Genomic DNA, 17,322 nt, shown 5'->3' with positions numbered 1-17,322 from the left:
ATAAAAGATGGATGCTCCCGGTAGGTGCCCGAACTAGGGTTGGAACTCAGGCTCTGTCCGCTCCAGAGCTCAGGGACCTACCAGGTTCTCTGCCTGCCACACACGCAGGGAAGTGGATCCGCAGAGCTAGGAATAGAAACTTGACATGTAGAATTCTCTATCAGCAGATCGGGGTGCAAAAACACTTTCCCCGTAAGTGGTGAAATCCATGCTTTGACCCTCGGAGCACCTGACCCTAGATAATTCCCAGCCAAGTGAGACAGTGCATTGGGCATTTAAAACCCAAGCACAGACGATTCACGACTATAGGAACACATTACCAATTCACATCACAATGATATACCTAGGAAGGTCATCTTAACAAGAAATTCCCTGACACTCACATGAATAAATGCATGTACACATCTGAATAGATTTAAGGATGCAAGTTTGCTCTAGAACTCTTTGCTAAAAGGGGGCTTGCACGGGAGATACAAAACACCAATTACTTTGCAGGCTCAATCTTAAGCAATTTAGCATTATTTTGAAAGGCCTTGTCATAACAAAAAACAAGCCAGGCTTTGCCAAGGCTCAGCCCCCGCCTCCAGTCAGCCCACTGCCGTGGGATTTTATAAGGTTAGTCGCAAGCGTGGACAAGACAACTGCGATTCAAGCTGTTCTCTCGGAATTGATACATTTCAAAGTCGAGAGCCCAGCAAGTGGCAATGCTAATCAAGCAAGTGACAGTATTAATCTCCTTTGGCTCAGCTCCAAATAGGATATGCCACAGGTAACCCCGAGTCCTTCCCTCCCCTTCTCAAGCCATTAGCTGAACATCGTATTTCTTTGTGCTGCCAACGCCGGCGCCACCAGCAGCACAATTCAAACGGGCGGAGAGAACACACGTGACAAGAACAGCTTATTTACTCCATCTGGGAATTTCTGTGCTCACCTATGGCTGATTTTAAGGTATTCTCCCAATTTACCAAAAGTCACGAGAGGATAGCCCGCAACCAATTATCCTGCATGTGTCTTAGGAGGATGATCGGCTAAGAACATTAGTGTTTAAATTTAAATTGTGTGTTATAATGACGGAAGAGAGGCTTATGCTGAGGGAAGTTTCAGGAAGTGATTTAAATATGGATGAGTTGTTGGGAAAACAGCTATTCTGTTGAGTAGCTCAGCTATGATAAGGTGCCACAAATGAACTAGAACTGAAGTATCAGATCTCTTGAGACTTGGCCGAGCTCTGCCACGAAGGAAGGGTGGAAAGAACAAACCCACTATGAACGTGGGAGTCGTTCTCTAGAGATTACCTAGGAATCACAAATCTAAGGTCTATAATCACTTATCAAAATGAAGAAATGTCCCTCAACTCTAATGTCCACCCCTTAAAGCTCCAAGCACCCCTTAATTTAAAGGCCAACAGCCTGGCAATTTCCCTTTCAAAGGTTCTTCACTGTTTCATGCACACGCCCGTGTGCCCTCCTATCCGGGTTTGTAAGAATCTTTAGAGCTCGTCTATCCACTTTTGCAAGAATCCAGAGTCATTTCTTTGAGCATCTTACAGAGAACAGGAGTGGAGGTGCAGGACATCACTTCCTTTGCCAGATTCCAGCTCTCATCAAGCACAGAGCCTGAATCTGCACTGCTTATTTTCCAGACCTGAAAGGCATCCTTATTTCTCTTCTTCCTGGATCCAGCCCACATGCTTCAGGATGACGCCGCGTCCTCTCCTTCTGAGTTGCAGATTCTAGCACAAGTCTTGGGATCTACAGTCCCTTTGGACAAGGAAGTTAGGGAAGAAATTACCTTGAATGTACTTTCCCACACTCCTCCACTGGGCAGAACTCAATCAAGCCAGTGAACACCTGGCCCAGGGACAGCCAATCAGCCGGCTGACCAGCGACCTGAGCCAGAATCTCAGCAGCAGGGGACTTGGGGAGGACGGTGAGTTCAAAGGACAGTAAAATGCAATCTGGAGATGGAAGTGGATGGTTGGAAGAAGTTAACACATGCTGTTTTCACAACACACACTACAGAGTGTAACGTTTGCCAGGACTTCTGGGCCTGGGGGAGACCCGGGAGCTAGTGACATAAAATTACAAAGGCTGAATACTTAATAAGCCCCCAAAAGAGAGTGAGAGTGGCCCAGTGGGTGGACGAAAGAGGGAAGGACTGACATGCCTACTGTCAGGGTGAGGTGTGGCCTCTCCCAGGCTCCTGTGTCTGCGTATCCTACAAGAAAACCCTAAATACTTAAAGTAACACATGTGAGTCCCTCCTCTTCAAACCAAAGTGCCGGAGGAGGACGTTTATTAAATGGTATTTAAATTAATAGTGAAGAGTAAAAAGGGTGTCAAAATTAATTTACAACTGAATTATCATTATATAATTATTTGTATATTAGTATCTTAAATACTTTCCCTTTAAAAAATTCCATTTCTTTTTTCAATTCAAATTCAATTAATTAACATATAGTGTATTGTTAGTTTCAGAGGTAAAGTTTAGTGATTCATCAGTTGCGTATAACACCCAGTGCTCATCACATCACGTGCCCTCCTTAATGCCCATCACCCAGTTACCCCATCTCCCCACCCACATTCCTCCAGCGACCCTGTTTGTTTCTTATGATTAAGGTCTCTTATGGTTTGGCTCCCTCTCTGATTTCGTCTTGTTTTATTTTTTCCCTCCCTTCCCCTGTGATCCTCTATCTTGTTTCTTAAATTTCACGTATGAGTGAAATCATATAATTGTCTTTCTCTGATTGACTTATTTTGCTTTCTAAGAATGATAATTATACTATATATATATATATATATTGATAAATATCCCTTTTACATAATGCAATTCTAGGCACAGAACTAATCTCACTGTTAAGGAGTAACCAGCTTACGTAATGTATATGAATTTCTGTGGACTGTCTTTCACTCCAGATACATCTAAAATGGTCTGGTGGAAAAAGGAGGGATAATAGGGCCCAGCTGTATTTTAATAAAGGTAACTGACACACAACTAGTGTTGATTGCTCGTGATGATTGCTTTTGAGAGACTGAATATATAAACAGACAATGACCTGAGTATATGTATAAAAATAGAACTCTGCAGCAACCAGCCCAAGAAACTAACCCAGTAACCAGCCCAGGAAGCTAGCCTGCTCTTTGTAAGTCAGACTTGTAGGGAGTCAACCACTATCTTTAATAACCATCCCATCCAGGAAGCCAAACAATGACTTCTGTAACAATCAGTCCAAAATGGCCAGGGCTTGATTAATAACTGGCAGCTTCCCTAATTTTTTGCCACTTTCAACTTAGGACCAACCAAACCAGTCAAAGGCTCACCCCTAACCAACAACATAGAATGCCTTGCCTCCAGTTGGCCCACTCCAACTGCCTCCAGTCAGGGTGCCCCTGAGCCATCCCTATTTTCCCTGTAAATCTTTCCCACTCCTCAATGGGTTGCCTTTGAGTCTCTGCCAAACACAAGTGATGGTGGCTGACTCCCTGGCTATAGCAAATCAGGAATCAATAGGCTGTTTTTGTTCTCATTGGGTTGATCTTGTTTATTTCCACACTTTTATGGATACTTCTAAAAAGAATTTAAAAAAAAGATTTATTTTTTTGTCAGAAGGAGAGAGAGAGAGAGAGAGAGCACAAGCAGGGGGAGCAGGCAGAGGGAGAAGTAGGCTCCCCACTGAGCAAGAAGCCCGATGTGGGACTCGATCCCAGGACCCCGGGATCATGACCTGGGCCACCCAGGCGTCCCTAAAAAGAATTCTTATAAAAACAAGCAAAACAGTAAAGCAAAGTAGTTACAGATGAGGTGAGTATGGCTAGCACACCTGGACATAAGAACCCTGAATGCTACCCTCTGTGCCATTTTGTCTGAAAGAATGACTTGTGTCCAAACCCATCCTACGTGTGCATATGTTTAGGAGTCGTTTCTGTAAAGCACTGTTTCCACAGTGTGTCATCTCCTCATCAGAACTTCCAGTGTGCTTCCAAATGATACGATGAAAGGATTTATAAAAAAAAAAAAAAAAAAAAGTTGGGCCAACCTAGAACCCCTACGAAGTCATCACAAAATTAGAAATAGAAGGACTGCAGAAGACGTCCTTACTCTATCTTCCGAATTTCTTTTAAAGAGTCTATTAAGAAACACGAAACTCAGGTGCCTGGGTGGCTCAGTTGGTTGGGCGACTGCCTTCGGCTCAGGTCATGATCGCAGGGTCCTGGGATCGAGCCCCGCATCGGGCTCCCTGCTCGACGGGAAGCCTGCTTCTCCCTCTCCCACTCCCCCTGCTTGTGTTCCCTCTCTCGCTGTCTCTCTCTCTCTCTCTCTCTCTCTCTGTCAATTAAATAAAATCTTTTAAAAAAAAAAGAAACATGAAACTAATATTCCAACAAAAGAGGGAAAAAAGAAAGACCAGAGCCACATGTCAACAACTCCCCATTTCTCACTGAACCTCAAGCCATGTCCCTTAATGCCCCGCTGTGGGGTTTCTTCATGCACTAGCTGCCCAGGGGTGATGGTACCCCAGGAAGGGGAAAAGAGCAAACGACCACGGCAACAGAGAAAAGGTGCTAAAATAACAAAAGCAACACAATATTCCTCCCAGGAATCGTCACTCGTGGAAGGAATGAGTACAGAGAAATCCAGATGTGGAAATTAAGCAAAAAGCCTTGCAAAGGGGAAACTGCAAAGGAGCAAGCCCACTGCAGGTAAATTAGTTATCCAAGGATGACAGGTAGTTAAAACCCAAGCACACATCCCACCAATGGTCTGTGGGTCTAGTTGTGCTGAGAAACATACTTTTCACAATATGCCTTGAACCCGTCTGCAAGAATTACCTGAGAAGCAGAAAGGTGGCATTTTAAATTTTAGTGACACATTAATGAACAAGGTAATACTCTTGACAGATAGAGAGAAATGTTCCCCACATCAAGCTAAGCAAGAGCTCCTCAGATCAAAATACAAGCCGTGTAACTGGCCTTGGCAGGCCCGCCGTGCACCAGAGCGGCTCGTCAGAGGCCACACGGACACTGACATATTTACTACTTGCACTGTCCTTGGCAGACGGCTGGCAGATAGCTGGTCTCAGAAGATTCAAGCCTTTGTCTGGGAGTCAAGGGTTAATAGGATTCCTTAATTGCAGGATCGGTTATAACAAGGTCCCACCTTTGTAAAAGCGGTGCTTCTTCAAGCTTAGTAACCGATCTTCCGGTTTGCAATGGTATAATCTCAAAGTTCAACAATTCAACGTACAAAGCAAGAACACAAGGCGGTGTAGGTTTCCCATGTAGTAGGGTATTTTATGGTCACGAACATGTCCCCAGACACGTTCTGTGGCATCTTTGGTCAATCGCCAGGGCGGTGCGGGGAGGGTGGCCTAGAGCCCCCACCCCTGCAGGCTTCTTCTCATTGTGGTCAGGCCTCCTGAAGACAGCTTGAGCAGTAACTAGCTCAGGGTCACTGTTAGGGATTGAACTGTGTCTCTCAAAAATTCTTATGTTGAGATCCTAGCCCCCAGCACCTCTGAATGTGATCTTATTTAGAAATAGAGTCATTACAGATGTAAACTGTTAAGATGAAGCCATTAGGGTGGGCCCTAATCCAATATGACTGGTGTCCTTATTATAAAAGGGGGAAATTGGGACACACAGACATGCATACAGGGAGAAGCCCATGTGAAGACAAAGAGTCAGAGAAAGACAGATACTACATGGAATCACTTATATGTGGAATCGAAAAAAATAAATGTCAAACTCATAGAAACAGAGCACAAAAGTGATCGCTAGGGGCTGGGAGGCTGGGGAAATAGGGAGAGGTTGGTCAAAGGGTACAAACTCCCAGCTGTAAGAAGGTCTGAGGGTCTCGTGTCGCATGGTGACGACAGCTGACAACACTGTACTATATAAGTGAAATTTGCTATAAGAGAACTTAAGTGTTCTCTCATACACAAAATAGGGGAGGTGTTGGATGTTAGATGTTAATCAAGCCAATGGGGGGAATTCTTTCAATGTATATGTGTATCAAGTCATCACAGTGTACACTTTAAAGATCTTACAATTTTCTGGGGCGCCTGGGTGGCTCAGTTGGTTAAGCGACTGCCTTCAGCTCAGGTCATGATCCTGGAGTCCCGGGATCGAGTCCCACATCGGGCTCCCTGCTCAGCGGGGAGTCTGCTTCTCCCTCTGACCCGCTTCCCTCTCGTGCTCTCTGTCTCTCACTCTCTCTCTCTCTCTCAAATAAATAAATAAAATCTTTAAAAAAAAAAAAAGATCTTACAATTTTCTGTTAATTATATTTCGATAAAACTGGAAAAAAAAATAAAGTCAGAGGAGGGGGTGATGCTTCCACAAGCTGAGCAGACCACCAGAAGTGGCGGGGCGCAGGCAGAGGTTCCCCCACAGCCTTGGAAGAACCAGCCATGCTGACCCTTGACCTCCACATTCCAGGCTCCTGATCCCCGACACGATACCTTTCTCCTGTTGGAGCCACCCAGTTTTAGGGTGCTTTGTTACGGCAACAGTCTCCTTTGTCACTCTTTCAAACATCATCTCAACTCCCAGTCACCAGCCACATCACCACTGGTACAAACCCTTGACCTGGAGTGAAAATTGAGACTTTCCATAAACTTCCAGCACATTCTTCTTTGGTATATTCTGTCAACCCATCAGCTCTTCTTATACTCAGAAGCTGCTCATTTCATATTCTAAAACATTAATTTGTATTTCAGCTAAGGTGCTAGGGTCACTGGAATGTCAAAAAGCAAGTGATTCTGGACTATGACATTTTCTTGCTTAAGGTCATTGGTTTGTAAAGCATTCTAATTAAGGAATCAAGAGAAGAACTACAGAGAACAAGGAAGTGAGAGAAAAATGTAAGGAAATTCTAAACAGCTGCTCTTTTCACCCATCAGATCCCCGTGAAAATGGAACATTAAGCAGCCACCTATTGATGGTTCCTCTAAAATCCAAGATGGCGGGTCTCAAAGTGTTCTCTCCACCCAGCGGCATCAGCAGCCAATTCTCGGGCCCTACCTCAGACCTACTAAATCAGAAGGGGTGCGGTCCAATTCCAGTGATGGAAAAAGTCTTCCAGGTGCTTCTGATGCCTGCTAAGGCATGAGAATCACTCCTACACTCAAAGCCAGGAGGCAACTTGGTTCCAGCTGATTGCAAATTCAATTAAGAATGCCCAAGAACATCGTGTTAAGAAGGATTCTGAAGCAGACTCTGAGCTCTGATTTTAAAAGGACTCTCTTGGGCACGAAAGAGAAGGGGACAGGAACTGGAAAGCCACCTGCCAGCCATCCCATGAGTCTCACCATGAGTCCTTAGCTACCACCACTGCCTCCTTCTTCATCAATGATTCCAGATAAAAAATGTCCCAAATTTCTGAAGTGACTTGGACCCTATATATACTGACATAAAAATGAAAAGAAGAAATAAATAAAAAACCTTGCTTTCAGTTCTGAGACAAAACTCAAAATAAGTACCTGATAGCAGTGCTCTTTCTTCTACTGAATATTTATTTCCCCCTTTTCTCGCCATACTTTGCTTCTCTTTCAGGACGGCATTATTTTGGTGATGGGATAAGAGAAATGGAGTTGCACTTCACCTAATTCAGGAAAACCATGTACAAAATTTGAACTCAGAGGATCGTTGAAGTCAAAAGTTACTATTTTCACTGCATTTACATGATAAAGGATATTCTTTGGTTTTTAAAGGGATTTACAAAAGAGTGCTTCAGAAGATTATATTCCTCTGAAGTATTTCCTTTCTGATCTATTTTATTTTTTTAACTTTTCAAAATTTATTTATTCTTCTTAAGTAGGCTCCAAGCCCAATGTGGGGCTCAAACTCAAGACCCTGAGATCAAGAGTCACATGCTCTACTGACAAAGCCAGCCAGGCACCCCTGATTTGGTTTATTTTTAAAATCACCTACTGCTTCCTGTTATTTTCCAAACCTGAATTCCTGGGATTGGGGACTACAGCCAGAGGACAGCCCACCAACGAACCTTCTCTTCCCCACCTGCCCACAACCAGCACCCCGTTAGGGTCAGGCGGAGTCACTCATCCTCCGTTGTCTCTCAAAGTGCTTTCCTTTATCCTACCCAATGCCCTGCCCTCCCCCACACCTAGGTAACATCTTCCCTTCCTTTGGACCCCAGCCCTGGCCCCTTTGCCTCCCCACCTCCTGTCCTGTCCAACCCAAACTTGGGTGCCTCGTCTCTCAATCTCCTGTGCTTTCTAACCTCTGCCTTTACTTCCCCTAAAGTTGCACACTTGGTCCTATGGGTCTTGCATATTCCAGTTTGCCCCATCCTCCACCCCCAGGGAAGCCACTGCCATCTTATCTCCCACAGCAGCAAAGCAATGAGTCAACAAATTCAGTGTGAGAACAGATTCCTTCCTGGGAGAAGGCGGCCAGTTCGTTCCTCCCCTATTCCTTCCTGGGGGGCTTGCATGCAAATTTCTTACCTGTGAAGGGTCATTCCCAGCCTCAGAAAAGCACTCGGAATGATCTGGGAACCCCAGAGAATCTACACGGCATGCACAGATTGAAAAACTAGGAAATCTGGATTCTGCCACTCAGCAGCCCCTAATGAAGAATGTGGCCAGGGGCACTGTGTCTCTGGCCTGCACTTGGGCCATAAGGATCTCCAACACCATTCTTCTTAGGAGTGATTCACATGAGGATCCACTAAACCGGGTTAAAGCATTAGCCAACCTCGGCACGATCTGAACAGTCTTATTAATCTTTTGCCCTGTCCTCCTAAGATATTCCTCTGATCCTTATATTTTCTAGTACAAATGACAGGAGGCATCTTTATCTTATTTATAGCTCTAAATAAATTGGTATGAGCATCAGCCAAACATACTTATTTTATTTCCCAAGAAATATACCCCCAGAAAATGTCAAGGAAATGATCTTTGAAAAATGCACATCCAAATGCAATATAAAATATTTAAGGGAATGACTGTGCTCTTGGTTTCCATTTTCTGTTAGATTATTCTACAGACTCTTGTAAAAGTAAAGTCAGTGCTTTTAAAGGTGGAAAATGGCCAGAAGTTAAGAAAAGCCTTCAAAGCCCCGGGGTTCTCCTTGATTTCGCTTTTACTTTCAGCATTTTGCCTTGAATGAACAACCTCAAATAACGGAGATATTCAAAAATTGATGGACGGTACTTAGCAAAGTAAAACTCAGATAAAGATGGTGAGAAACAAGCCACTCCCCAATGGCTTGAAAACTCATGGCTGCCCTTGGCGCTTCTTGACAAGGTGTCTCTTGCTGCCACTTCCAGTGCCTTCTTCCCATTCACCCACCTTCCCGAAACTCTCTGCCCCAAATCATGTGGTCAACAAAAAGAATTCCAGAAAAGATTACTGTTTAAATCTCACCATAAATCCATTCAATTTAGTTGGCTGGGGAGTGGACAGTCACGTAGGTTAACTCATGTAACCCCCCAACGATCCTGGGAGGCAAGTACCACCTTATCCACCTTCTAGGATAAAGTAACAGAAGCACAGGAATGTCAAATATGTGGCTCAACACAGCACAGGAGTGGCCAAGCCAGAGTCAGACCTGCCTGACCCCAGAGCCCGGGTACTCAAGCCACCCTGATACACTACCCCAACTACCATCAATCCACAGGCACTGATACTGGTCTCATAAATGACATGTTAAGTGAAAATTTTCAAGGAACTGAAGTTCATCAAACTCATCTGTAAATTGCATTGGTACAAATGGCTATCATGCAGAGCAGAAAGGTGGGGCTCATAAAAAACGAGGACTTCCTCAGGATCTATCTATAAGAGTTGACGCAGGGAGGACGAGAGCCCCCAACGGGACACACCAAGACCAAGTCCTATGGTCCAGGCAGTGAAGGGAGACCTGTGCAGGCAGCTCTGAAGTAGCACCCTGCTCACAGCTCCTGGATGGCCATCTGGGGGGCACAGCTAGAGGACAAGAGCACAGTTTGGGGCAGCTGTGAGATGACCTAACTCCAACCCTCATCTACCCGCCTGGACAGACCCTCTCTAGATACCTGGGAAACTGAGGCTCCTATGTCAAGACATTCTGCATTGGCCTCTCATCATTGGGATCAGGAATGTCCAATGAGGTCCAGCCATCACCAGAGCAACGGCAGCCCCAGCCAGCTTCTGAGGTCTGCCGTGCTGCCCGTGGCTCTCGCTGCCTGGACTGCCATTTGCTTTGGGTCCAATCCAGTGGGCAGCAGAGATGTTCCGAGCTCAGGCCCCAGGGTCAAGAGAGCAGATCTCCAGGTGGACCGCTGGTGTTCTGTGCAGGAAGCCCAGACACGGGGCTGGTAACTGCAGGCATTTCAGTTGTCATCAAACAAGGCTTATGGAATATCAAAAATGGCTCCCGTAAGTGCAATTAGTGACCTATTAATCATCACGATGGCTGCTAGACATAAGCTCTCCATGGTGACATTAAAAGTATTCAAGCTACACGGATTGGCTGAAATATTTTTTAAAACATCCTACAGGAAGAGGGTACAAGAATCCATCGATGCCCGAACCCTTTCCCTTGGGGGAAGATGTGTGACAACAGCCCTAAACCACCCCCCACCCACGGTAAGGCCTTGGACTTGGAGGATTCTGTCTGTCTGACGCTGGCTGTCAGGGCGAGAGCATGTGCCTCCACACCCTTGGCATTGGCCTCAAGCCTCCTTCTGCCCAGTGGGGAGTCAGAACACCTAAGGGGCAGGAGCTGGGACTTCATTAGGCTCAGAGAACAGCTGAATGAACACTTTGGGACCTGCTGGCAAATCAAGGCTATTTCAATAAAGGTCTTGTGTGGGACCGAAACTGGTTTGAGAATTGCTATCACAAAAACCAAGAAGCACAATGTCAAGGCCCTGAGCTGCCTCAGACTTCTCTAGCTGCTACCCAAATCAACCAAGAAGAACCCAAGAGACGCACATGACCAAACAGGCGTAGGTCTGTGCTGGCAGTGCCTGCGCCTGTAAGCTTCATGGGGGAAGACACAGGGCAAGTTTCTTCAGCTCTGGGGAAGCCCCTAAAGCTAAAGACAGCTCCCTCCACCCCCCATGGAGTCACCAGAAGAAACCCCCCAAAGCCAGGAGGCCACATTCAAGGTTGCAGCACGGGAAGATGGGCTGTACAAAAAACAATTTCAACACAGAACTGCTTCTCCCTGGCCAACCCCAAATAAGGGGTGAGGCATGGACGCCAGTCTCTGTTCCACAGGATGGGTCTTGTTAAAGTTGTCAAGAATAAGGCTCATTTCAAGAGATACCAGGTGAGGGGCGCTCGGGTGGCTCAGTCGTTAAGCATCTGCCTTCGGCTCAGGTCATGATCCTGGAGCCCCGGGATGGAGCCTCAAATCGTTTCTCCCTCTCCACTCCTCCTGCTTGTGTTCCCTCTCTCGCTGTCAAATAAATAAATAAAATCTTAAAAAAAGAGAGAGATACCAGGTGAAATTTAGAAGAGGAGAGGGTAAAACTGATAACTATGCTTGGAAACGCTTGGTAATTCAGGATCGACATCAGTCTAGCACACCTAAGTACAGGATGGTAGTTCGGGTGACCAACAGAGACATCATCTGTCAGATCGCTTACGCCCCTAGAGAAGCAGACATGATAGTCTGTGCAGCTCAGGCTCATGCACCCCCAAAGTACAGTGTGAAGGCTGGCCTGACAAGTCACGCTGCGGCATATTTTACCGGCCCGCTGCTGGCTTCTCAGTAGGTTTGAAATGGACGAGATCTGTAAAGGTCAAGTGGAGGTGAGTGGAGATGAATACAATGTGGACAGCACTGATGGTCAACCTGGTGGCCTCGCCTGCTATTTTTCTTAAAGATTTTTTTATTTATATATTTGAAAGAGAGAGCACATGAGCGGTGGGGAGGGGCAGAGGGAGAGGGAGAATCCTGAAGCAGACTCCCTGCTGAGTGCAGAGCCCAACACGAGGCTCCATTCCAGGACCCGAGATCATGACCTGAGCCTAAGTCAAATGCTTAACCGACTGAGCCACCCAGGCGCCCCGCCCCCCTCCACTGTTTTTGGATGCAGAGCTCGCCAGAACTGCGACTGGGAATAATGTTTTGGAGCTGTGGACGGAGGCCTGTCTATCCCTCATGGTGTCTAACGATTCCCTGGTTATGACTGGGAACGCAAGGTATTCAATGCAGAAGGACATCGGAAGCACATCATGGGTCAGAACATCGCAGATTATATGCGTTGCCTCATGGAAGAAGATGAAGATGCTTACAAGAAACAAGTCTCTCAACACACAAAGAGCAAGGTAACTCCAGACATGGGGGAGGAGACACAGAAGAAAGCTCACGCTGCTACGGGAGAATCCAGTCCATGAGAAGCAGCCTAAGAAAGAGGTTAAAAACAAGAGGGGGAACCGTCCCCAGATGGCTCTTACCCAGAAGAAAGACTGGGTAGCTCCGAAGAAGCTTCCTTAGAGCTCAGGCGCGGGCTGCTGAGAGCTAACAAACCAAGCCACAATTTTCTCTGAAGATTTTTCAGATACAGACAATAATTATTCACCAAGCCAAAAAATAAAAAATAAAAAAGGGAAGATGAAGCTCTTTTCCTCTCCCCCAAGATGAGAGTAGTCCAAAATCCCGATGAGAAGCAAAGAGGAGTCTCAGAACTCCGGGTCCCTAAAGTGGGGAAGAAGGAAAGTAGGTAGTCCTCAAAACCCAGCTTCAGGACTTCCTGCTCTTTCAGAGTGTTTGCTTAAACCACGTTCCTTGGGTACCCCCTTTATATCCAAGACCCTGCCTCAGGCTCCATCCTGACCTGCTTTCATCATACTGGGACGTATGTAGAAAAAGCACAGGATTTCGGGAAAAAGGCGAAAGGCCCACAGAACAAAGGAGGGTCCCTGAGACTCAGCCCGTGTGTGTTCACCAAAGAACATTGGCCTGAGGAACACAGCACACTGTGGGCCAGAACCTTCAGGTCAGGAGCTCACGGGAGACACAAACTGGTTTTCTGTTGAACTTCCACAGAGCTGCCAGCACTGCCCCACCATTCAACAGCCCCCGAAGCCCACGCCACGGAGGACACAAGCCAAGACGTCACGGTCATGCGTGCAGATTTCCAAATCCCAAATCCTGACCGGGAGGACAGAGCTGAATATATGTATCAGTCAATCCCAGGGAAAATGCCCTTCCCCTGTTCAGACCACTTTGGAAAAGACCTTGAAAGAGAAGAGGTTCACTGGAAGTGCTGCCAGACAAGAAAACCCAGACTCGCTGAGGTGGCCTAACATCACAAAAGTTTTCTTGCTCAAGTGGGTCAGAGCCGCTCCCCCACCTTGCAGCTGTGTACATCACCTACAGCACGTCCGGCAAGGCGGCCACAGCCAGGGAAGAGAGGGCAAGATCTTGGGTCACACGGGATGGCGTAATTGCATCTTCCCACACCTCTTGCCAGTGCCACGGCCCAGCCTACCTGCAGGGAAGGAAGCCTGGGTAAGTGGGGAACAGTAAGCCCTCTGGATATGGTCTGTGTAGGGGACTGGTCATGAAGCCCATGCTCCCAAGCTGTCCTCTCTGCCTCCCACTTGCACACCTGAGTTCCCACAGAGGGTCCTTCTGTGCGGGATTACAGTCCTTCTGGCTTATACATGCCGCCTGCAAGGGATGAAATGTAGTGTTATCATCAGTGCCACTTTAAGGTACTGACCTGTGAGAAGCAATTCTAAAAATCCAGAAATCATCCCTGACCAAGGTCAGGGTCCAGAAGATAGAGATGGGTAAGGAAATCTGCAAAGAGCTAGAATGAGAACAGAACATGAATGTGGAAAAGGAAAAGAAAATGAATGGGAATATAAGCCTAACCAGGGTCAAGACAGGAAATGAGCAGCTAACCCCACACAGGGGTACCAACGCCAGAGGCTGGTGAGTGCAGGGCCGGGGGAGAGGTGGTAAGGAAGCATCCAAAGAAGCTGGAGGAACAGGGGAGACCCAGATGCCTGCTCTCCTGAGCAGAGACCCTTAAGCATCACTATGAGGACCCGATGCGGGAAGAACAGGGCATAATCATGCGTGCCTCTAATGGGAAATCCAAGGACCTCAATTATGAGTTCAGTTCTAACTTCTCGGACCTCCCGCACAGCAAACCCTGCCACCCAGATCCACTCCCGTGCCTGCCCACACCTCCTTGCCTGAACTGGTCTCCACTGTTCACCCCAAAGGAAAGAAGGAATCTACCAGAACCCTTCCTCTGAACTGGTTCCTGGATTCCTGGTCCTATGTTCTGGGGTCAGCCACACCTGGCATGACAGCAAGGTCTGTCTTTTCACTTGTTTAATTGCCTAGAGTATGGGTCTTAAAGTTGACCTTTCCTTGGAGTTCTTTCTCTCTGTCTGAGATCTTGACTTTTTCTTAAACCACTTCAAGAAAGTGCTCTGCATCCTGCTCTGCCTGCCTTACTTTAGACATTGGATAAAACCTCGATTCTCAGCATGAGGACATTTATCCCAACACGTCACTTTTTGAAAAAGGTTAAAGCAATTGAAAGAAGCCTTTTCCCTGGTATCAAAGCCATAGACTTAGATGATTTTTTTTAGTCCAAAAGAAACCCACCGTAAAAAAAAAAAAAAGAAAGAAAGAAAGAAAAGAAAAAGAAAAAAAAAAGCATTGCCTAAAAAGAAAACCTCCTGCTGCTTTTCCTTAGCCCTGAAAATTACTAGTTCACAAGGTGAATCTCCCCATGAATAAACTCAATACGGATAGGAAAATAAATCATTTGACTGTCTACGTTTTTCCTTTGTGACAGTCATCTTGTTGAAAAAGGCCATTATTTTTTGTGCTAATGGAAGTGTCTTGCTAGGTAAGACTCATACGCTCCCTAAAATGTATAGAAAATTTCATCTTTCCGTGCATTTTATTCTTTTTAGCTAATAATTTTCTGCAGAAGTGCCCCAAATTAGGTTACAGGTATAAATAGCTACATTTCACAGATGTGAGTACTGAAAAACCTTACTGACGTCACCTTCAAATGACCTTGACATTATCTTGTCCTCTCAGTGCTTCAGATACTGTACCAAGTGAATCAATGAACCACCAGCCTTCCAGGGACGGGTTACCCCTTAACAACCACATGTCCCAGACTGTCCCTTCCCCCCCCGCCCCCCGGACTACATGTCCAAACCAGCTGCCCTACCACTTTATTTGGGAAATATGCCCATCAGAGCTCCAGCCAGGTTTGATAGCGATCAGAACGCTCTGGTACTCCATCAGCCGGCAGCCTTTCCGGTGGGGCAGCCCCCATGCCGTACCCCTGGCTATGGCTGTCACCCATTTCTGCAGATGCTCTCTGCTCCCCTCTTCTCCTTGATCCACTCCAGCCTGGCTTCCATCTGCCGTGCTCCATCTGGACCGCTCTGTCAGGATCACCAGGGACCACCGTGTTCCCAAAGGCATGGGCAGTCTGAGGCTTTATCTTGAGCAACAGTAAGCAGTGGGAGAGCACAGAGTACTCCTTTTTTCTCCAAATCACTCTTCCCTATTTCCCTAACACCACAGTCCTCTGGCTTTGCTTCCACTCTTCTGGTCCCTCCTTTAGGAGTCTTTTCAAGCCCCTCACCTTCCCCTTGTCCTTAAATGTTGCCATTTCTAAGAGCACTGTTCTCCTGCCCTCACTCTACAGTCTCATCCAGCAGACAAAACTCAGAGGACTATCTCGGGCCCCAAGCTCTCAGGGCTAATCCGCACATCTAGGTGAATACGTCTCTGAAAGCTCAAACTCTACGTATCCAGAGCTGAACTCAACACCATTCCGTGTTGTCATGCACATGATTCCAACTACTCCCAAAGGGGCATGCCCCCTTTCCAATGTACCCTAGAAACGGCACCCCAAAATACCCACTCGTCCCGGTCGGAAATGGGGATGTCTTCCTTAATTACCTTCTCTCACTTCTCCCTTTTCTCCTACCTCCACGGTAGGTAGCAGTCAAGTCTGTCTGCTTTGGCCACGCTCGCCCTACAAGCCGCCATCCAGTCTGGCCCCGCCCAGCCCACCTGCCCTGCAGGCGTCCTTGCTCTACCCCCCCCCCCCCCCCCCCCCCCCCCGTCATGGCCCCACTGTAGCTGGAGTTAACCTGCCAGAACTTAAATCCCCTCCTGGCACTCCACTGCTTTAAAACTTTAAAAGTCTTAACTATGTCCTCTTGTCTTTAGGATGCAACCTGAACTCTTGACATGACTCAAGGTGCTCCCAGACATGGGCTCTGCCTCCCTCGCCTCCCATCCTGAACATAAGCTGCTCCACCGGCTCAAACAGTGCCCCTCTCCCCACACTCCAACTCCTACACACACCCACTCACATCTCCCACTTACCCTTCGAGCTGTATTTTAAAGGACATTTCCCTTTGGCAGGATTTTCCTGAGCTTCTGACTAAGATGGGTCTCATTGTGATGTGCTCCCTTGGCACCCATCCTAATAATCATTATACTTGATTTTGATTTTTTTCTAAATGTTATTTTTTCCCATGAAACAGTAGGACACATACCCACAGAACTACTTTGTTCCCTATCACAGCCTCAGGACAAGACAGACACTGGAGAATGGTAAGCACTAGGTAAATATTCGACGAGTATGGGATGAATGAATCAAAAAGTAAATTAAACCTCACCACCTCCATAAAGCCTGATCTCATTGCTCCAGCCGAAATCAGGGTTTCTCCAACTTAGTGCTATTAATATTTTAAGCCAGACAATTCTTTGTTATGGAGAGCTGTCCTGTACATCACAGAGGGTCAACAGCATCCTTAAATACCAGGAACCCCCCGATGATCACAACTGTCTCAAGACACTGAAGCCTGAGACTTGAGAACCACTGACCCATGCTGGCCACTCTCCCTTTCTCAAAACACCTTCTCTGCCACTTGTAATCACTTCATTGTTCTTTGTCTGGGTCATGTGTAGTAGTCTGGCCCCCCCCAAAGGACTGAAAACTCCTCGGGAGCAGGGCCCTGTCCTCTGCCATCCCCCATGGCACCCTACCCAGGACTGAATTAACAAATGGAATTGGCACATGTCCATCAGTGGAAAGAGTAGAAAGCCAAGATCACCATTCTTATTAGCAGGTAGAATTCGGACACTCCATGCTAATGTTATCCTACCTGCCCAAACATTTCAACATTGGAAAATTCAATATTCTCAGAAAGCCTTTCCTGAACTCTCAACTGTATACGGCGCTTATGATGGGTAACTTTACGTGTCAGCTTGAATGGGCTGCAGGGTAAGCAGACATTTGGTCAAACATCTTTGCGTCTCTGAGAATGTTACCTAATGAAGTTAACATCTGAACTGGTAGACTGAC

The 17,322-nt window shown here is 46.6% G+C and overlaps 1 pseudogene; it reads left to right on the top strand.

Annotated features, from left to right (window-relative positions):
• Window positions 1-11,225: 11,225 nt before the first annotated feature.
• Window positions 11,226-12,477, top strand: LOC112819808 (large ribosomal subunit protein uL18-like; annotated as a pseudogene).
• Window positions 12,478-17,322: the final 4,845 nt, after the last annotated feature.

The sequence above is a fragment of the Callorhinus ursinus genome, unplaced genomic scaffold (genome assembly GCF_003265705.2).
Source record: "Callorhinus ursinus isolate GAN/ISIS: 27379988/994484 unplaced genomic scaffold, GSC_fseal_2.0 scaffold3, whole genome shotgun sequence".
NCBI lineage: Eukaryota > Metazoa > Chordata > Mammalia > Carnivora > Otariidae > Callorhinus > Callorhinus ursinus.
Note: the sequence above shows the minus strand (reverse complement) of the source record. Positions and strands in the feature narration are given on the sequence as shown.